Source organism: Dasypus novemcinctus, chromosome 2 (genome assembly GCF_030445035.2).
Source record: "Dasypus novemcinctus isolate mDasNov1 chromosome 2, mDasNov1.1.hap2, whole genome shotgun sequence".
Classification (NCBI taxonomy): domain Eukaryota; kingdom Metazoa; phylum Chordata; class Mammalia; order Cingulata; family Dasypodidae; genus Dasypus; species Dasypus novemcinctus.
Window position 1 is genome coordinate 177,669,474 of NC_080674.1, and position 18,913 is coordinate 177,688,386.

Genomic DNA, 18,913 nt, shown 5'->3' on the forward strand with positions numbered 1-18,913 from the left:
TGTGAAAGAGAGAGACAGAGGGAGTTGAATGTCTGCTAGGTACTGTGGAATAAATGGGAAATACAAACAGACATATCTCTACCACCCTACTCCCCATGGAGCTTACAGTCTGGTGATTTGTATGTACTCAGGAGACATATATTAGCAAAATCGTAGAATGAATGGAAAATTGCAACTATAACAAGTTTTAAAATGAAGAGGTAGATGATGCCATCAAAGTCTATAGTAAGTGGTATTGGACCTAGCTGAAAGATCAGGGATAGCTTCCCTCAGGAAGTGAAGCTGGAGCAGTGAGCTGAGGGATAAATGGGAGTTTGCTGGCTGAATAGGGGAGGAACAAGCATTTCAAGCAATCTCTCAAAAATGTTTTCTATCAACCTCATAAGCATCTTGCTGCAGTCTTCTTTCTAGATTATTAGCTCAAGGAGGATAGGGATGGTATCTTTGTCATTTTACATCATCTCTAAGACAGTCCTTGAAGAATAAATGCTTCACAACCATCTGTCGGAAGAATGAATGTTAGCAGAAAACCAATACACGGTTCCTAAATGAAATAAAAGGTAACCGCTATGCCCTTTTTCTTAATTCAGGATGCAATAAGGAAAACACATACCTTAGCAAAAACAGTGTGGACTTCCAGGGTTGAACAAAACAATTCTCCGTTTAGGTACTATCCCTTTGGGACAATAACATGAAATCTCAGTCTTAGTCTCCGCAGGTGTGAAATGGGAGGAAGGATAGCTTCTTCCTTACAGTGTTATTGTAGAACAGGTTTTCTTCACCAAAGGTCCATGGAAAGATTGAAAGAAAATTCAACTATCTTTTTTTCTCTGACCTCTAACTTAAATCTAGCATTTCCTTCACTTATGAGTGTATGCAATAAATAAATTACCCGTAGTGTTCGTTTCACCTGATCAGCAAAGGGGTCCGTGGAACAAAAATGTTTAAGAACCCCTGTTTTAGAGATTATGCTATAAATGTTCAAGTATTTAATAAAAGAGTGGTCTAGAATATGTGTCCAAGAGATGAATGTTATTAATATCACTTCTATTAGATTATTGACAAATATCAGAAATGCAGCTTTTCAAGGTTTATAGGTTGTTGAAGACCGGCCAGGCAGCCCTTGAAGATAGTTTTGAAAGCCACAGACCGTGATCACCTGAACATCCACTAGACCTTTACCTTGCCGTGAATTCTTAAGGTTCATCAGTGCCCTGTATTCTATTCCAGGGGCTAAGATTCAGACTGCTGGGTTTAGATTCCCAGAAGTAGTGGCTACTAATTGACAAGTTGCTAAAATATTCTGGGACTCAGTTTCCTTCTGGGTTAGATCATCAGATAATTCACCACATAGCACAGAGCCTGCACAGAAGCAAGCAAACACGTAAGCTGTTACTATTACAACCACTAGGCCCTGCTGGATTTTCTGTCAATTGCCCTACAACCAAATCAGCCTTTCCTGGGCTGCGGATTGCTTCCTTCTGAAATTCACTTTATAAAGAAAGAAAAGCAACTCCTCTCTCGGAGGTCTGAACGCCTCAGAGAAGCGGGTAGAGGGGTAGGTTCGGGGTCACCGGGCAGTCAAGGTGAGGCAGGTCAGCAGGGGGCAGGGGGTGAAGACTCTGGAAAGTGCCTTCCCTCTGGAAACCAGGAGCCAGGTCTGTCCCTCTCTGAGCCCTTAACCCTGGAAGGCGCGATCCGCGGTTCCAGCCAATAACTGGGCATGCTCTTAAACTGGTGCAGCCTTGGGTGATCAACAGGATGCGTCTCATAGCGCTCCCCTGTTTCCAGATCCCCGGTGCAGCTGCAGTTTTTCGGCTTTTGTAGAGCTGAACCTTCCGTGCGTGCGTGCCGCCTGGAAACCCAGCCTCCCCTCCGCCAACCCCAGAGCGGAACTGAACTCTGCACCGCCCCGGGTTCGCGCGCTCAGGGACTGGTCTTGGAAACGCCCGGCTGGGGTTCTTTCTGCAGACAAAGGGGCGCACGTGTCCCTAGTACCCCTCTTCCTCAACCGTGAGCCCTTCCCTGGCCTCATACCCCGCCGCCCCAGCAACTGCGGCGCGAACGCCACCACCCAGCCCCGGCGTGCGGGACCTGTGCGCGCGCTCGGGGCCCGCAGATGGGCTCGCGCTCCCCATGCAGGGGCCGCGCTGGCTGCCGGGCGGCGCGCCGAGCTCGTTGTGTACGGCTGTGGGCGCGCGCGTGTGTGCATATGTGTGTGTGCGCGTGTGTGTCTGTGCGGCGCGCAGGCGGGCCCCGTGTGTGCGCGCGAGGGCTCGCGTGCAGGAGCCACTGGGTGTGCGTGCGTGTGTTATGGGTTTGATTCCAGAGCAGGTTGCACATTGGTCCTGGGTGGCTCGCAGACTCAGGTCGTGCTTGGGCGTCCTCCTCCTAATCGTTTCCGAAGTAGCAGCAGCGGCTCCAGCAGCAGCACCAGCAGCCGCCGCGGCAACCTCGGCAGCGGCAGCAGCAGCTCAGCGGCACAGCTGACAGAACTGTGCAGAAGCGAGCACCGTTTGGGGAGTCCGAGGCGGGGGGGCGGGTAAAGAGGGAGGAGGGAGACAGCCTGTCTTGGTCTTTGGGATTATTTTTTTCCCTTCTTTCCCTCTCTCTCTTTCTGGAGGGTGTGTGTTGCTTCCTCGAAGTGAAGGAATTTTGCTCCAAAGCGAGCTGGGACCGAAGACTCTAGGCTAAGTTATCTCTCTATGTAGATGGTGTCAGGGAGCGAAGCTACTGACCGAGCCGCTGGTAAATGTTTTTCACTTCTTACTCTTTAATGCTTAAGGCTTTTTCCCCCCTTTTCTTTCTTCCTTGTTTCCTTTCTGTTGCTCCTCATTCTGCAATCGCTCCTGAATCAGCTGCAGCTTTCTCTCTCTCTCCTTACGTTTGTGCAGTTTGCAACTTGTTTCGTGGTTTTCTATGTATTTTTCTCCTCCTCCATCCTCAGATGAATGCTGGAACATTTAAATTCGGCACTTCGGGAGGTCATCATTAGTTGCATGAGTTTCAAGGGGGAGGGGAAAGATTGGTAGAGCAGACTGTTATTTCCCTGCAGAAGGATTGCCGGTTTCTCTCTAATGTTCATCGCAATTATAGGGATTTTTTTTTAGGATGCATTATAACGTTGCATTGATGTTTAAGGTTATCGTTCTCCAGGATTACAATGCATTTTGACTCAGTTTTGACAGCATGACAGATGCCAGTGTTTCCAGAACTACTGGATGGTACATATTGGCTAAAATATTCCAAATTGGAGGAAGAATCATTTGCATTCCAAAAGAGAATTTCTTTAAAATGCTATTTTTCATCACATTGCTGCAGATTTGCGGGAGGGATAATAGACACCACTATTCATCTTGCCTGCAAAGATAATAAACATATAAGTGGTTAGTGCATCACATACTGTCCTGTTCTCCATTGATGGAGCTATTGCTAAATTTACTTAATAATAAATGTAGGCTATGGAAAAGGAGGGAGATCGCTGGCATTGTCTTACTCAAAATTGTGAAACATGTATGTCAGTTTCTAACCCCAATCCAATCCTCTCTTAGATCTTACAGTGAAGTGGCATCTTGTCGATTGGGATGTGAGGGAGGCGAGGGCAATTTCTGCTATCCACATGGAGTGAAATTATTTAAAATAGCCAGCATAATGCATGCAAATTGAACTCACTCTTTTCTCAAAAAATAGAACTCCCTCTGTTACCCTTGCTGCCAGGATATGTTTTAAATATTATTTAAAAATTAATACACAACAGTTCTTTAAATTATTCGTATAATCTGAGTTCCTTGAGGGTTTCTTAGGAGTTGCCATATCTCACTTGTTTTACTGTTTTCCACCCTAAGTTTTCAGTTCCAGTTCAGTAGAAAAACTGAAGGGTCAGTAAGTAATGGCAGATCAGCAGTTTAAGAAGAAATCAGTATATAGTTGTAAAATTTCTGCTAAGCTATGGGAAAATGAGCTAACATAATGGCAACTTAATTGTAGAGTGTGGGGCTCTGTGGTACAGCAGGTTGCAGTCTCAGTACCTCGTGAGGAGCTCTGAACTGGATACTCAGATGAGGATATCCAGTTCAGAGATGCTTTGGGGCACATACATTTCACAGAGAGGAAATGTTATTTTAGGAAATCTCCTTCAGCTATGTTGTTGCTACAGCGCAGAGCTGCAGTTTACCTATGTGGAAAGAGTATGTTAGCAATAATACTGTTAAACTTTGTTTTATACATGCAAACCTAACTGATGCTTGAAGAAACAGCAAAAAAACAGTGTGGACTGTTTAGGGCTGAAGAACAAAACAAGCTGTAAGTTAACACAGCTAGTCAGACTCTTTTTCATGTAGAAGAAAGTCTATACTCTAAGACACCATGCAGATTCACCTGGTCTGGGTTACCCATGTTGACAAAAGTGTTTCTCAAAATTGTGGACAGGATTCCTGAGATCTAAAGCTTGTTTCCTCTTTTGTATTCTGCTGATGGTTTAAGGTTTTTTTTTTGGGGGGGGGGGGGCGGAGGGAGGGCGTGAAAGCTCAGCTTATTCATGGGTTCCTTGAGTTGACAATATTGCTGTTTTAAAATAGTTTCACAAAAACCTCAGTTTACCATTTTGATTAGGTTGGGGGGCAACTTTACTCTTAAGGATCAGAGTCTTCTTTGAATGAAGCGCTTGCTTGTCTGGGTACCAAAGAAAAATGTATTCCTAGAGTAAACTTCCATCCTAAGAACCCATGACTTCTAAAGCATCATGGTTCTCTCATTCTAGGACCAAAACCAGAAAGCATTATGCCCCATCCTGAGCAGCTACATTATTTCTCTAGCATATTCCACGCATTATGGGCACAAAGAGATAACTGACCAGGCTAAGGGCTTGTTTTGCTTCACTGATAGGGTAAGATTTCTAACTGTTATGCAATATTCAGAGCATGAATTTATTTATGAAACACCAAAATTAGCTCCAGATTCAGCATCTCAGCCCAGATGTGAAGACCAAGATTCCATCAATTTAAAGATCTTCTTCTTTCCTGCTGATGTTGGTTTTTTACCCATTCACCCCTCTTTCTTCTAGTTTCCTGGCAACTCCCGAAAAGCTCTGAAAATTTTTTGCTAAAATATTAATCATCAGTGTTTGGGTGTAATGCCAGGTTAAATTACTATTCAGCCAGCTGGTCTTAATATTACTTGATTCCATGTGGCATACTGTTTGTGGCTTGTTGTTGATTTTATTGTTAAGTTTTTCATTAACTTTTAACCATGCTCTTTTAACTTTCTATGCCTTATGTTGATCTTAGGTTACTGTATCAAAATAGTATCTTCTTGGTAGGCTTGTTGGTAAATTAGGTAGTTTACATTCTATTGATCTTGTTGAATTTCAGCATTTCCAAAGACATGGTATTGGACATCATGGGGAGAAGGTAACTTCTATTTGGGGAGAAGGCTGTGTAGAAAGTCTGGTATCTGAGACTGTTGATTCATGGACCTTGACAATCACATTTATCTATATGGTCAGAGATCCTATTTTCATTTTGATAAGAATGGAGGTTTCTCTGCATGTGTGAGGTGTTACTAGGCTAGAGCTACTAAATATTTCTTAAAATTAATTGCTATTTTTTCCTTTGTGCATTTGAACAGAACTTTAAACTCTCTGTATGTTTTTAAGGAAAACCTGTATTGGCCAGCTCGTTCACTGTCTTTTATTCTGTGCAGACTAATTTTGAGAAGTGATTTCTGGTGAAATATGGTCAAGGTCATTGCCAAGGGCCTTTTTCCCCCCTCCCTATTTGAGAGCTCAAACAGAAAGTCAGTTATTAAGAGAGAAAATTTAGTGTCAAACGGCTTACCTCAAATGGGGCTATTTGAAAAGTATGTTTTTGTCTGTCATTACTTTGTGGGAAGCAACAGTTTTATTGTTTCAACTGCTGATTCTGAGTAGTCCTGATGTTCTCACAGGGAAAAACTCACCACTCTGCTCTCATATACCTACAACGGATTCATAAACTTCAGGGAATAGCAAGACCTTTTCTTTTACAATGGGGCAAGGGGGTGGGAGATAACTTACTATGTCCTCAAAAGACGCGAGGCAATATTTCATAAAATGTGATGCATTTTCTAATTAGATAATATGCCCCTTAAACTTGTGAAAGCAACAGTGACTTATAGGTTTCTTTTCATAACAGTTAGTAGCTTTGTCAAAGTGTATTTGTACTGGTATCTATTCTGCTTTATATAGGGAAACTTCATATTGCTGAATAACATCTATGTAATCTCAGTAACTTAAAATTTTTAAAATTATTTTAAATTTTCTCTACCTATGATAAACCACTACTTAACATATTTAGTTTAGGCATGCTAAGACTATGTAAAAAGGAATGAAATATCTAGTTCTGCTCATATTTCCCAGGGATTCATAAAGTTAAAGAGTATAAAAAGTTTTTCCTAAAAATCACCTTACTCACTTCCCGGGTCTTCATGACATATTATATACTACAATGTGGTTCTGAACCGGAAATATTGCAGCCCTTTTAAGAATTCTTAATGGTGAAAAACGAAGCACCTTAAGGAATAGTTTGCAAATAATGTTCCTTCATTCTTTGCTGAAAGACTTTAATTGGTCCACCTCTGCTAAGTGTACAATTACGAGCCTCTTAGGCAAAAAGAATTGTCAGGAAAGAAAGTTCAATTATGTGCTTTCTGTAGTACTGTGGGTGAAAGGAGAGCAGGTGTTTTAACTCTTTTCATGTAAGTTTAGTAAAAAGAAACATTGAGACAAAGTAATGCAGTTAACATGTTAAAATAAATTTTCCCCAGGAAAAATTATATCCCCTTGGAGAACATGAATGGCTTTTTGACTCTGATGGAACAATTGACAGTAGACCTCATCTCATCACCACTGTGTGGCTACTGCTAGAATATTGGTGATGGGTGCTTCAAATACGGTGTCTGTCTTGGGAAAATATGAGTACAGTGTTTGGGAGGAGAGAGATCATTTCTTTAAAAGTTAAAGCTTCCTTGCCTGAAATTCTTTCAGAGCAGGCTCACCTGCCTTTATTTTTGTTTGGTTCACCTGTGGGGACTGCCCAGTGCTATTCCCATCCTTAACATAATTCTGCCACAGGTTATTGTAACATGAATATGAACAGTTAGCTTTTTCAGTTCAGTGTTCTTATCCTTGTGCTAGATTTCTGGAATGTCATACAGATTTATGCCTGGAACTCAGCTTTCCATAAGAAGGTATATATTTTTGCTTTGATGACTAAATTTTCCACCTAACCTCAAACTTAATTTACAAGTATTAGAAATTCTGTATGATTGTTTTACTTTAATATGACCATTGTAAGGTACTAATTTTTAAGTTATATGAAAGGGAGTTATGTGCCTGGTAATTTAAAGAACTTATGCTGAATTTCATTCAAAAGAAAACATAATTCTTTCATTTATTTGGTTTCCTTTATCTCTGATTTACCTATTGGGAAGCAATGACTAAATCTGGAGAATATATTTCATATGATAAAGATGAAATTGATAATAACAATAACATTCTGATTTTAAATGTAAGGAGGATTCTATAGAGGATTCTTCTGGACAGGGCTTGTGCTTAAATCTCATTTTTATTAATGCTTAGGACTTAACTATTTTGACATTTCTCCTCTTCTTAGAGGAACAAAGGTATATGCAGAGTAAAGAAATGTATTTACAAATAGAAATGATTTTGGCAAAGGTTAAAAAAATCCCATAACGTAACCATTTCAGAACATTTTGTAAGGTGCTTGTTATATTTGTAACACGTAAAAAAAAAAACCAAACACTTAAACTTTTCATTTTACATGCTAGAAATAGTCAAGCTAGTTTATTTTTAAGAATGAAACCAACCTGTTAGAAAAGAGAGCTATGTTCATGCACATAGACAATCAAAATAGCAACTATCTATAAAGTTAAAATCATAGTTTTATTAGAGAACTCATTCTAACTGACTTTCTGATTGTAGCACTGATAATTTTCTCAAAATAATTTCAAATGTAAAATAGTGTGGTTAAATACCTATTTCAGTAGATAGTGCTTAGAAAGAATATGGAGAAGTTAAAGCTGCAGTATCTTTCAGTCTTTTATTTTTTTATTCATTCAATAAGCTAATTTTGGACTCTCAAGACAGGCCAGGTACTGTGCTCTGCTAGGTAAATCTTACGGTAAAAGTAATTTGATACCAAAATAATTGTCAAAGAAAGTAAATTGGAATGAGTTGGATGCTTTCTTTAAGTGCAAGATAAAGTTTGGCTCTCTGTGTCACCCTAGAATATATTAGAAAGATAAAATCATTTCTTGTCAGGATTTACTCAAGGAGTAATCGTATACAAATATCCACTCATTCTCTACCCTCTAGTATGTCCAACCCATCTCTCTTCATGTAGCCTGTTGTGATATGACATCTGGAAATGGAAACTTTAATCAAGATTTGGTACTACTGGCACAGATTTAATGGGGGCACAAGGGAAGGACAATGTGAATTTGTTGGGAAAGGATGCAGACAAGAGGGAAATTTGTTCTATAGTTGGCTGCCATTTCCTTTAGGCCAGAAATTCTTAACAAGGGGTCCTAGAGCTTGAATTGAAATTCAAAAAAACATTATTCTTGTGGGAACATGTTGGCATGGGTGTGAAATATTTATTAAATAATACACAATATATTGTGGATTTAGTAAGTGGTCTGTGGTTTTCACCTGTTAGAGGGTTCTGTGAAACAAAAAAGGTTAAGAACCCCTTCTTTAGGCAATAGTAGTGCCATCAATTTTATTTTTAACTGAAACTTCTTGAGAAGGCACCTCTGTTTCTCTATGTTTTAACCCTAATAATAATAATATAATTATTACAAAAGCATTTCACAGTGTTTAGGGCTCTGTAATTTGTGTGACCCAGCATCTAATTTTTCTCCCCTCTAATACTGTTTACATATCCCTACACACAAGCAGACTCAGTCAGATGAAACCAATTACTAAGGGAAAAATCAAATTTATTTATTATATTTATGGGATGTGTCTGTTGCTTAATTATTCATTGACAAATTTACATGTGGCCACAGAAAGGGCTGTGGATGAGTGTGGAAAAAAAGATCAATCATCACTTCTTGCAGTCCAGAGAAAGCTGCCAAAAAACCACAAAACACCTTATCATTTCTCCTTTTCATTGCCATGGATATGGGGATCTAAAAACCGAAAAGCATCACAGAAAAATGAGGTGTGTTTGGCTTGACATAGGAAAATCTGGAAAAAGATTGGGAGGTATCAGACTTTTTCCTAACCACTAGCATAATGTTATAAACTGTAAGGTGTTTCAGACTCTTTAAATTCAAATAATGATTTAGATGTTCATACATGTGTGTTAGAAAGTCACCTCAAACTATCCAACCAAGCACACCACTAAAATCCATTCCCTGAGCTGTGTGTGTGTGTGGGGGGGGGGGGGCGGGCTAGAGGGGGAGGGAGGGAAGATGGGAGAATGGGGGGGATAGGGGGTGGGCCCGAAGGGTACCAAAGTGTATGGTAGTGTGACATGCAAGGAAGTGCTTAGCAAATTTTATTGATGATTGCATGTAACTGCAGGGAGCAGATGCTAAGACAGCACCCATAGATTGTGAAGTCTATTCCTGGGCAATTTTCACTAAAGTGATGAATTAAAATAATTTTTGTGTTTGGCCTTTGATGGTAAAGATATACATAGACTTTTATTTTTGGCCTGGCATGTTTTTGTCAAAAATTCTTTTCCATAACCAAAAATGGTTTTGTTCTCTTTCCCCATTCCACCCCCCCCACCCTCATTAAATGGGCTTGATCTTGAACATGGCTTATTTGATACTTTTCTTCCCAGTTGTTCTCATCATGCATATTGGGAAACTTATCAGTATAGAAATTGCTCTTCAAAATAGATAATAATGGAAAAAGCCACCACTTCAAGGAAATGAGGAAAGGCTGTAAGTTATTAGCATAAGTGTCATTTTATTTATGTAATGCTTCAGGTCCAGAGATAACTATATTTTTATTAGTCAACCCCATCAGCACCCCAAATGAACTTCGGAGAGGAAAACAAACCACTTTTGAATTTGATGCATTTGAATACTCTCTTTAAGGAAAATGTGAATGAAATGTGTTTTAGGAATTGAAGTACAGCATCAATGTGTCATTGAGAGAAGATACTGGGTAAATTATGATTTATTGCTCAATACCATTTATTTGGGAATGTTGCTATTGAAGGCACTACTTAAGCATTGTAGATTATGCTTCTGTTACATTTGGCTGTGAGAAATTAAAGTAGCAATGTGAATATTGAGAATTGACAGGGGGAGGTGGTTTTATACTTGGCTTAGCAAGAGACCCTTAGAGATGAGCTAATTTTTCCATTTCTTTTATTCTATATTTTAAAACATAAATTTTTATTTCAGAGTAAAAGTTGCTGTGAGCTGGATTTACTGCAGAAGCCAAACAGTAAATAGATAGAGAGACTGAACTCTCCTTTCTAACCGACAATGATTTTTCACTAAGCTATTCCCTAAGGCCAGTCTGAGGCATATGAGGGGCACTGGTTCTTTTTATATGATTTGTGTATGTTCCCATAGATTGTGAAGTCTATTCCTGGGCAATTTTCAAGTTAAAATTGTGTTACGGCTACCCTGAAGGTTGTCATTTCTTGGTTTTTCTCTTGTCAGTCAATTCATAAGTGTTTATTAAGCCCCCATGGGGTGTACACAGAATCATAGTAGAAGTTTGGGTGTGTGTGTGCATGGATGATTGGTCTCAGGTCTAGAAGCTTGCAGTCTATAAGAGAAAGTATCCTCATGTATGTGTGTGTTTATGTGTGCATAGAAGAATATTTTAATTACAGAATTTTAGTAGTTTTTTAAAAGAGCATTGCCCTCAATCTCCAAATATATTTACTCTGAGAAAAGCATAGCTTCTCAACATTGTTTTTGCTAAATTCAGATAGCTAATAATACATTTGTTTAAGAAAGGGGTAAAACCAGAGGGCCAATTTTAAACAATGGATGCTTGCCAGAAGGAATCAGATTATGATTAACATGTGGTTTTCAGAGTAGGAACAAATTCTGATGCTGGTCATTTTAGGATGTGCCTGTTGCTTGTGTAAATTCATTCACTGAATGGATAAAAGTCTCCATGCCCCAAAGCTGTCGATTTATATTATTCATGAGCAATGAATAAATTTATGATTTCCTTTTTTAAAAAGAACCGTTTTGAAACATTATAGGAATTGGGAAGGAAATAAAGTTTTCAACTAATCCCTCACGTCACTGGTGAAAAGTGTTCTGTAAAGGACTTTTTTCCCTGTTGAACTTGAAAGCCGATGGTGAATATGCAGGTTTGGTGATTACTTTTCAAATCTTGTTCCCTCCCTTAAATTCATCTTTTATAAATCATTCATAGGAAGGTTAATGTTCTTGGAAAGTACCAGGTGAACAGTTCCAAAAGTAGATGGTAAAGGAAGAATGCGATGAGGCACTGACCCTTTTCACAGCTGTGGGTAATAACTTTCCAGACTCCAGGCAGTCAGCTTTGACTTTTGATATCACCTTTCCAGCACTTGATTAATGTTCATTTTGAGTGTGATTTTCAAAATGTGTGTATCTCATTTCTAGCAAATCATAGATAAACCAGAATTTCTTTTCCATCTTCTGTTCCTTGTTATCTGAATCAGTGATGTAATGGCCGAGAAAAATAAGAAGGGCCTTCAGTGACGCATCCCTTCTTTAAACTTTGACTCTTTTTCCATTTGGGTACGTGGATTTCTGAGGATTTGTGAGATATTTATATGTTGCTGCTGGGTGCATCTGAATGGACAGATTCTTACTGTTTATAATAAGAGAATTTCTTTAAAACTCACAATAGTCCAGGATCTCTTGATTTATTTTCCTGTGGTCTATAAATGAACCAGTGCAGTATAAAAGCTCAACGTGAATTATTATTTTTTATTTATGAATTGGGATATGTTCTTACTTGTAATGAAAGAGACTAATGCTGGCTAATTTGAGGGGGAAAGGAAAGCATTGGAAGGATATCGGGAATCACAGAATCACCAGGGAAGATGTAGAACCAGGTGCTTTGCTTCTGCCCCTGAATGCTAGATGTCTACCCATGCCTCTGACTGTCTCAGTGGCCTCTGTACACAAGCATTGCCAATAATATCACAGCTGCTGCTTCCCTAGAAAAGTGACCGTACCACCCCTGGAATGGGCTCAATCCTGCCCTTGCTCCTGGGAGTTCCTGGCTCATGATTCAAAGTTTAGGGCTAGGGCTGGTATAAACTTTGGCTGCATCTAGATCAAGTGCCCGGGCCCTGCTTATTAGGAAGTCTGCAGTGTATAGCCAGTCTCAGGGGTACTCGAAGCCACCGTGATAGCGGCGAGCACTTCTCTTTAGCTCAAAATCAATCAGAAGACATTTCTGATTACAAAAGTACAATGCTTTTTGATTTTAGCACACATCAGTCTCAAAATGTTTTTCATGTAGAATCCTTTGTGTTTTCACCAAGAGCCATATTAAAATGTCAATTTGAACCCTGCTTGTTCTGAAGTTAAAAAGAATTCACCCAGAATAGACTGACATTTGCCTATATAAAATGTATATAATTGATAAGTGTTCTGAAGAAAGTCTAAGGGACCGGTTTCTACTACATTAAAAAAAAAAAATCTGGTTGATCCAGTAATTGTTTCTAAGCAAATTAATAACAGGCATTCTGGATAATATAGCAAACCATTTTCTACTTATAAATCAACAAGAAGAGTCAATGTTGTACTTAAAAGAAATAAACCTGCATTTCTTTCTTCTGTAGTTTAGACTTCTGAAATTCAAATAGGTCTTCCCTCCTAAAGAATTAGTGAACCTAGGGAGGTAAAGAGGTCATGAAAGTCATCCACGTCTCTAGGGAAACTTTTACATCGAAGACTCAGCCTTTTATTCTTCAATTCTAAATTGATATATTTATCCTTCCATCACTGTCTCCCAAGGATTTTGAGAATTAATTAGAAACAAAATCACTTTTAGTCCTTGGATGTTACATTCCGTGCTGGAAAAATGTGAGATGCTGAAGTGTTATTAATAATGACAATGGTTCATCCAATAAAATAATCCAACTGGCCGAATTCTCACATGGTTAGTATTTTCTAATATAAATTACTGTAGGATTAGATAGTTAAATATTGAATATTGTCTCATTTAATACAGTTCCATGAAATATTAATGATAATGATGTTTCTCCAGTTTGGAGAATACAGAGACGGTTTCTACTGACTAATAGGTTTGGCCAGTAACATAATACATTTTATCAAATGATAATGAAGATATTTAAACGAAGGTGAAATAGGAAATAAATGGCCACCAAATTGCTAGATTAGAAACAAGTCAGACGTCGCAGCAATTTTTATTCTTGCACTAAATAGTTTTCTTTCTATTCTAATGACTCCCTGTGATCATCCTGGATAGCTCTGAAAATTTGTTAAAGAGCAGATCTACTCTATTCGCCCTTGAAGAGGAGAGCCGTTGACGTTGTTTAGTTGCCATGAGGTGTAAAAGTCTGAAAATTGGACTGGGCTTTGAAGGAAGGCTGGCAGTGTTGAGTGTGACAGTTGAAATGGGATTGTGCATGAAGTTAAAAAAAAAAAAAAAAGAGCAGAAGAGAAAAAAAAATGGAAAGAATGAAAGAAGAGCGATATTGACCAGTCAATTAGAAATCCTTAGGCCTGCTTTGCAAAAACTTTAAATAAGACTTTCTTTCTTACTTGTCTAGTTTTGTTTTTGTTGTTGCTGTTTTGTTTTTTCTTGTTTTTTTTTTTAAATCATGTGTTTTGACTTTCCTTCAGGTTCTAAATTCTGTGAGCTTATATTTCAAATTAGGGAACTAAAACATCATGATAAATAGGGTAAGTGACTATTGTTGAAATATTTTGTCATGAATACAGAATAAGAACATATACCAGTGCATCAAATTGGTTTGAATTGGGTGGTGGTGTTCTTTCTCCAGAGGAAAACTTTAATGTTTTGCGAGATGATTTTATTTGAAATTGCAGTTATCCCTGTTTCAGACCTAGTAATTTAACAGTTGAAAAAGCTCCTGTTTTTTTCTGTTTTGTGTAGTTAATGTATGTGGTGTGAGTGAATAAATTTTATTTAAAACTGTGTTTTGGGGTGATATTCTTTTAGCACAAACTTACTCCTTGATAAAGGAGCTGGCTGTAATTTGCAGAAATGACTGTTTCTTTTCTTTAGTTGTTGGATAATTGCTTTTTGTATACACTGTGAAAATGTTCATATAGACCAGTGACAAAGCCTAGCAGATGCACTTGCAATTATCTGGAATTTAAGTAAATTTTGCATCTGATACACACAAAGCAAACTCTTTGTCCAAGCAGGCTCGCATATTGGCATGAGGATTGCTGTGAATACAATGAGTAGATTTTTAATGGAAAACAAATGGGACTATTAGTAAGTCTTGTCTTTTACTTGAAAAGATGCCCGCTTTAGGCATCGCCTACAACTTATTCATATTCATCGTTCGTTCAGTTCTAAATATGACCTTTAAAATTGCAAAAAAAAAAATTTAAATGTTTAAAACATGTGTAGCTGTGTTTTTATTGGGGTCACATTCATAGCTTTCTGGAAAAGGAATGGTGAAATAAATGTTTGTTTCATGTTCCAATGTTGTTTTTTCTGGCGATTAAGGATTCAGTGATTGTTACTCTAAAAATGTAAAGGGGGATTTCATTTTATAAATAAATCATGCCATAGATAAAAGATAATTACAGTGTTACTTTAACAATCTCATTTCATAAGAGGAGAAATAAGAATTAATATAGAATGGGTCCAAATTCTACTTCTTATTGTAAACAAAGGAGATCTAGCCAGAGGGATCGTTTTTTGCAAAAGCCGCTTTTCAGAGTTTTATTTGAGATTAATCCTTTCTACCGTGGATTTTTCGTTGTTGTCAGACTTACACAAGTGAGGTCTTTGAAGGCTTTAATCTTTTCCTCTGTACTTACTCTCAGCAAATACTAAATGTATGGAACGACTTGGATTCTCTTAAATGCCTTTAGGGATTTGAGGGAGTTTAACTTTTTTTTTTTCTTTCAATGACAGATTACAAATAATCGGTCCAGTAGACTTTTTGTTTCATAGTTTGAAGGTACTCCATGCTATTTTGAGTGAGGCAAATTTCAAAAGTCTCTCAAACAACATAAAGGTGTTCCTATCTTGCCTGATTACTGCTTTCTTCTCTATCTAAAATGGAATCTAGTGATAACTGGAGATCCTTTCTAATTCTTTTGTGAATCAGGAGCCTTCAAGGGGTGCTAAGGTTTGAGTAATTGCTTGAAAAATAGTGGATTTTGGAAGAAATTTTTAAGAAGCAAAGAGAAAGCCTGATGGAAGTATTCTAGGCTGGGAATCAGAACAAGACAGATGCGTCGTTACTGGAATATTGTTGTTACAGAATATGCCTCTACGTCAACCACTTTTTCAAAAAACAAGAAACTTCTTCAGTTAAGTGCATTTCATGGAATTTTTTAAATGACAGAACTTGCTCCGATGTGCATTGCCAGATTACTTCTGTGGTCCACAATTTCCCCCGCGCAGGTCATCTCCCCTCTTCCCTCCTCCACTCGCATTTACATTTCTTAAACTATTCCGGTCTATCTTTAGGCTTGGACAGGAACCAGGTGCTTTCCTTGATATTTAAGCAACTTGCTATTTTGAAATTCCCATAGAGAGCTGTGGGCATTTTTATTTCTGTATCTTGAAGCATCTCTTTCCTTTTCCGAAGGAGAAGCCACTTACATAATACCCAAAAGCAGATCTTTGGGGAACGCCAAGCTACTTTATGGATAGTTTGCAGGCAGAGGAATGGGATATCACGTGCGCCTTCCCACAGGGGTCTCAATTTGAGCTGTTTCCACAATAGCAGATTCTCAGAAGGATAAATATATACAGAATCCATTTTTCAAATTGAGAGGAATCAGTAGGAAATAGCACCTAGGAAGAAAAGAGCCCACTAATATCTCAACCCGAAAGAGATTCTGGAACAGTTCCAGAGCCAGGACCCAACTGTCAGCAGAGCTTGCCAGGGAGACAGATGCTGCGGTTGGAAGACAGTTTTCCACAGTTAGATATTTTGTTCTTGTAGATAGCCAACCATGACTCATGGGGGAAACAGGAGCGAGAGAGGAGAAAAGGAGAGTAAATTAATCATTTTATTAATCCCTATTTAGAATTCAGTCATGTAAGTAAATGTCAACCTGGTGAACTTTCCATGAAACCAGAAGACCGTTGTGGGGTTTGAAAGTTATGCCAGGTGAAAAAGGCGTCTAATTTAACCTGTAGATTAAATAAGGAAAAAAAAAATTTACAGGATGATACCTGTGGAAAATAGTAATGTAGGAATTATCTAATTATACAGGCTCAGATAAGCACACTTTTGAAGGATTGAAAGGACAGGAGTCATTTCATGGTGAAAGATGATAGGTGTGTTCTCTGTCTCTATCTAGTACACCCACACACAATATATATATGTGTTTCTGTATAATATGTATGTATGTGAGAAATGATAGGTTTTTTCCCTCCGTCTTTTTTCTCTCTTTTTCAACCTCTCACCCTATATGAATGTGTGTGTGAGTGTGTGTTTACAATATATGCATATACACGTATACCTACACAGATATGTTACATTAAGACCAGACTACTGCTGCACCCTCAGTATCAATCAGCTTTTGTCTATGAGTTTATCATTCACTTCCAGCTCTTCTAACTCTGTAACTACATACAGTTGATTAGATAAAAGCAGAATATCTGGTGTTAGAAAGATAGGTGAAATTCAGTTTTTGTAACTCACATCGATTGCCACATTGTGAGTTTCCCTTGAATTCACAAAAAGTAGTTCATACTGTAGGCGATAGTCTTAGCTTCCTCCAGCTTCCATTTTTAAAGGTTCTTCAGTTCCGTTGAGAATAGACAAGAGTTTGGCACAGTTTCACTAATTGTCACTAGTTTGTGGCTGAGTGCCCTAGGCTCACTTTGAGTCAAGTTTATCTCAGAGATCGACTCTGTAGGTCTTCAGAACTGGGGTAAGTTATGTGTCTGATTGCCTGACAGCAGCCCCTATACCAAACTTTTGATCTACCTTTTATCCTAATAGAATCCCTGAAGTGTCTCTCTTTGAATCTGCATGGCCTTTGTGAGTTAGGGTGGCAGGTTGCCAAAAGGTGTGCATTTGGGGAAAAGTAGACTTTTATTCCCCCACACACACACACACAACCAGCTATTTGGAGGGTACTCTAGGAACTGAAAATCACAGCTGTAAAGGCAATTTGGAGGGAGTAATTCAAAATTGACTTGAGGAAGATGTCGCTTGCTTTCTTGAGCCACCGTGCTTGTCTGGACAATATGGAACTGTCTGAGATGAAGCTCTTCACCTCGGGGTTTGCGTGTCTTTTGCTCTATCTCATGTCAAATCAAGCACTAAGAGACTCTCCTGTTAATTAGTAGCACTCCCTGGAGAACTTTGGGTCCTGAAATCCCTGGGTCATATTGATCCTTGAATGAATGTGGTTGCACTTCTTCTGAGGTTTATCGAAATAATGATGCCATTTTTTTTTTCATTTAACTGTTCCAGATACTTATTTGTGAAAGCACACTCAAATAATGGCTGTCCCTTCTACAAATGTCAGAGAGGTTGCTCTATTTTACATTACCTTGTGCATAGTAAGTGCTCGATAAGTATCTGTTGAGTGAAAGTAGCTTGGATTTCTTTTTCTTTGGGAATATGGGAAGAATATGGGAATGTGGTTTTTTTAAAAGCATGATTGGATGAATGAGTTTCCTTGGTTCATGAACTTATCTTGGAATTTTGTCATTGTACTTTCTAATCTCTTACAAATGAGGAAATGTCACAAATAAGATTGACAGATTCAGCTAATAAACAATAAGTGTGTGGAGGAATTAGGATTGATAGAATCTGATTTAGTTGACCATCGATGCTTACTATAAAGGTATTTAAAATAATTTTTATTTTTTATGCTTCACATAAATTAAAATGGTTGCTGTAATAGTTACTATATAGGGATGATAAAAGGAATAATCCTTTTAGCATGAAAAAAATCCATCGTTACCACTTTGCATTTATGAAGAACAGTCAGATATACAGCATTTACTTAGAAGTTAGAAAAGGAACTATTAAAATTGGTTTAGTGTAGGGGTTAGCAATTCACAGCCTGTGAGCCAAATCCAACCCACTGCCAGTTTTTGTATGTTTCACAAATGAAGAATAGTTTTTATGTTTTGAAATGCTTGAAAAAAATCAGAAGACCAGTATTTGTGACATGTAAAAAAATGTGATAAAATACCTTTGTCCATAAATAAAGTTTTATTGGAACATAGCCATGCTGTTTTAGTTTCCTTGGCTGCTCAAGCAAATACCATGCAATGGGTTGGCTTAAGCAATGGGAATTTATTGGCTCACAGTTTTGAGGCTAGGAAAAGTCCAAATGCAGGCATCATCAAGGTGGTGTTTTCTTCCTGAAGAGTGGAGGTGGAGTACTGGACTGGCTACCTGATCCTTGGTCCTGAGCTCTTCAGTCATTTGGCAATGCCTCTCCTGGCCGCTTCCCTCTCATCCCTCTTCCCTTGACCATTACTGTCCCCTGGCTTTCTCTTTATCTGTCTGAATTTCAATCTGTTTCTAAAGGACTTCAGTAATCAGATAAATAATAAGACTTATCCTGATTGAGCTGGACCATACCATAACTGAAGTAACATCTTGAAGAGGTCTTATTTACAATGGGTCCGCGCCCACAAGAATGGATTAAATTTAAGAACGTGTTTTTCTAGGGTACCTGGCTCCAAGCCAGCACAGATGCACATTCAGATACATTGTTT

General features: G+C 38.4%; 1 protein-coding gene across 1 annotated transcript in view; it reads left to right on the forward strand.

Annotated features, from left to right (window-relative positions):
- The first annotated feature begins 2,180 nt into the window (after window positions 1–2,180).
- Window positions 2,181–18,913, forward strand: part of TENM2 (teneurin transmembrane protein 2) — a 1,208,790-nt gene continuing 1,192,057 nt past the window's right edge. The window contains exon 1 of the mRNA XM_023591746.3: window positions 2,181–2,748. The gene's annotated coding sequence lies outside the window, so the exon portion shown is untranslated. The remainder of the gene's footprint in view (window positions 2,749–18,913) is intronic.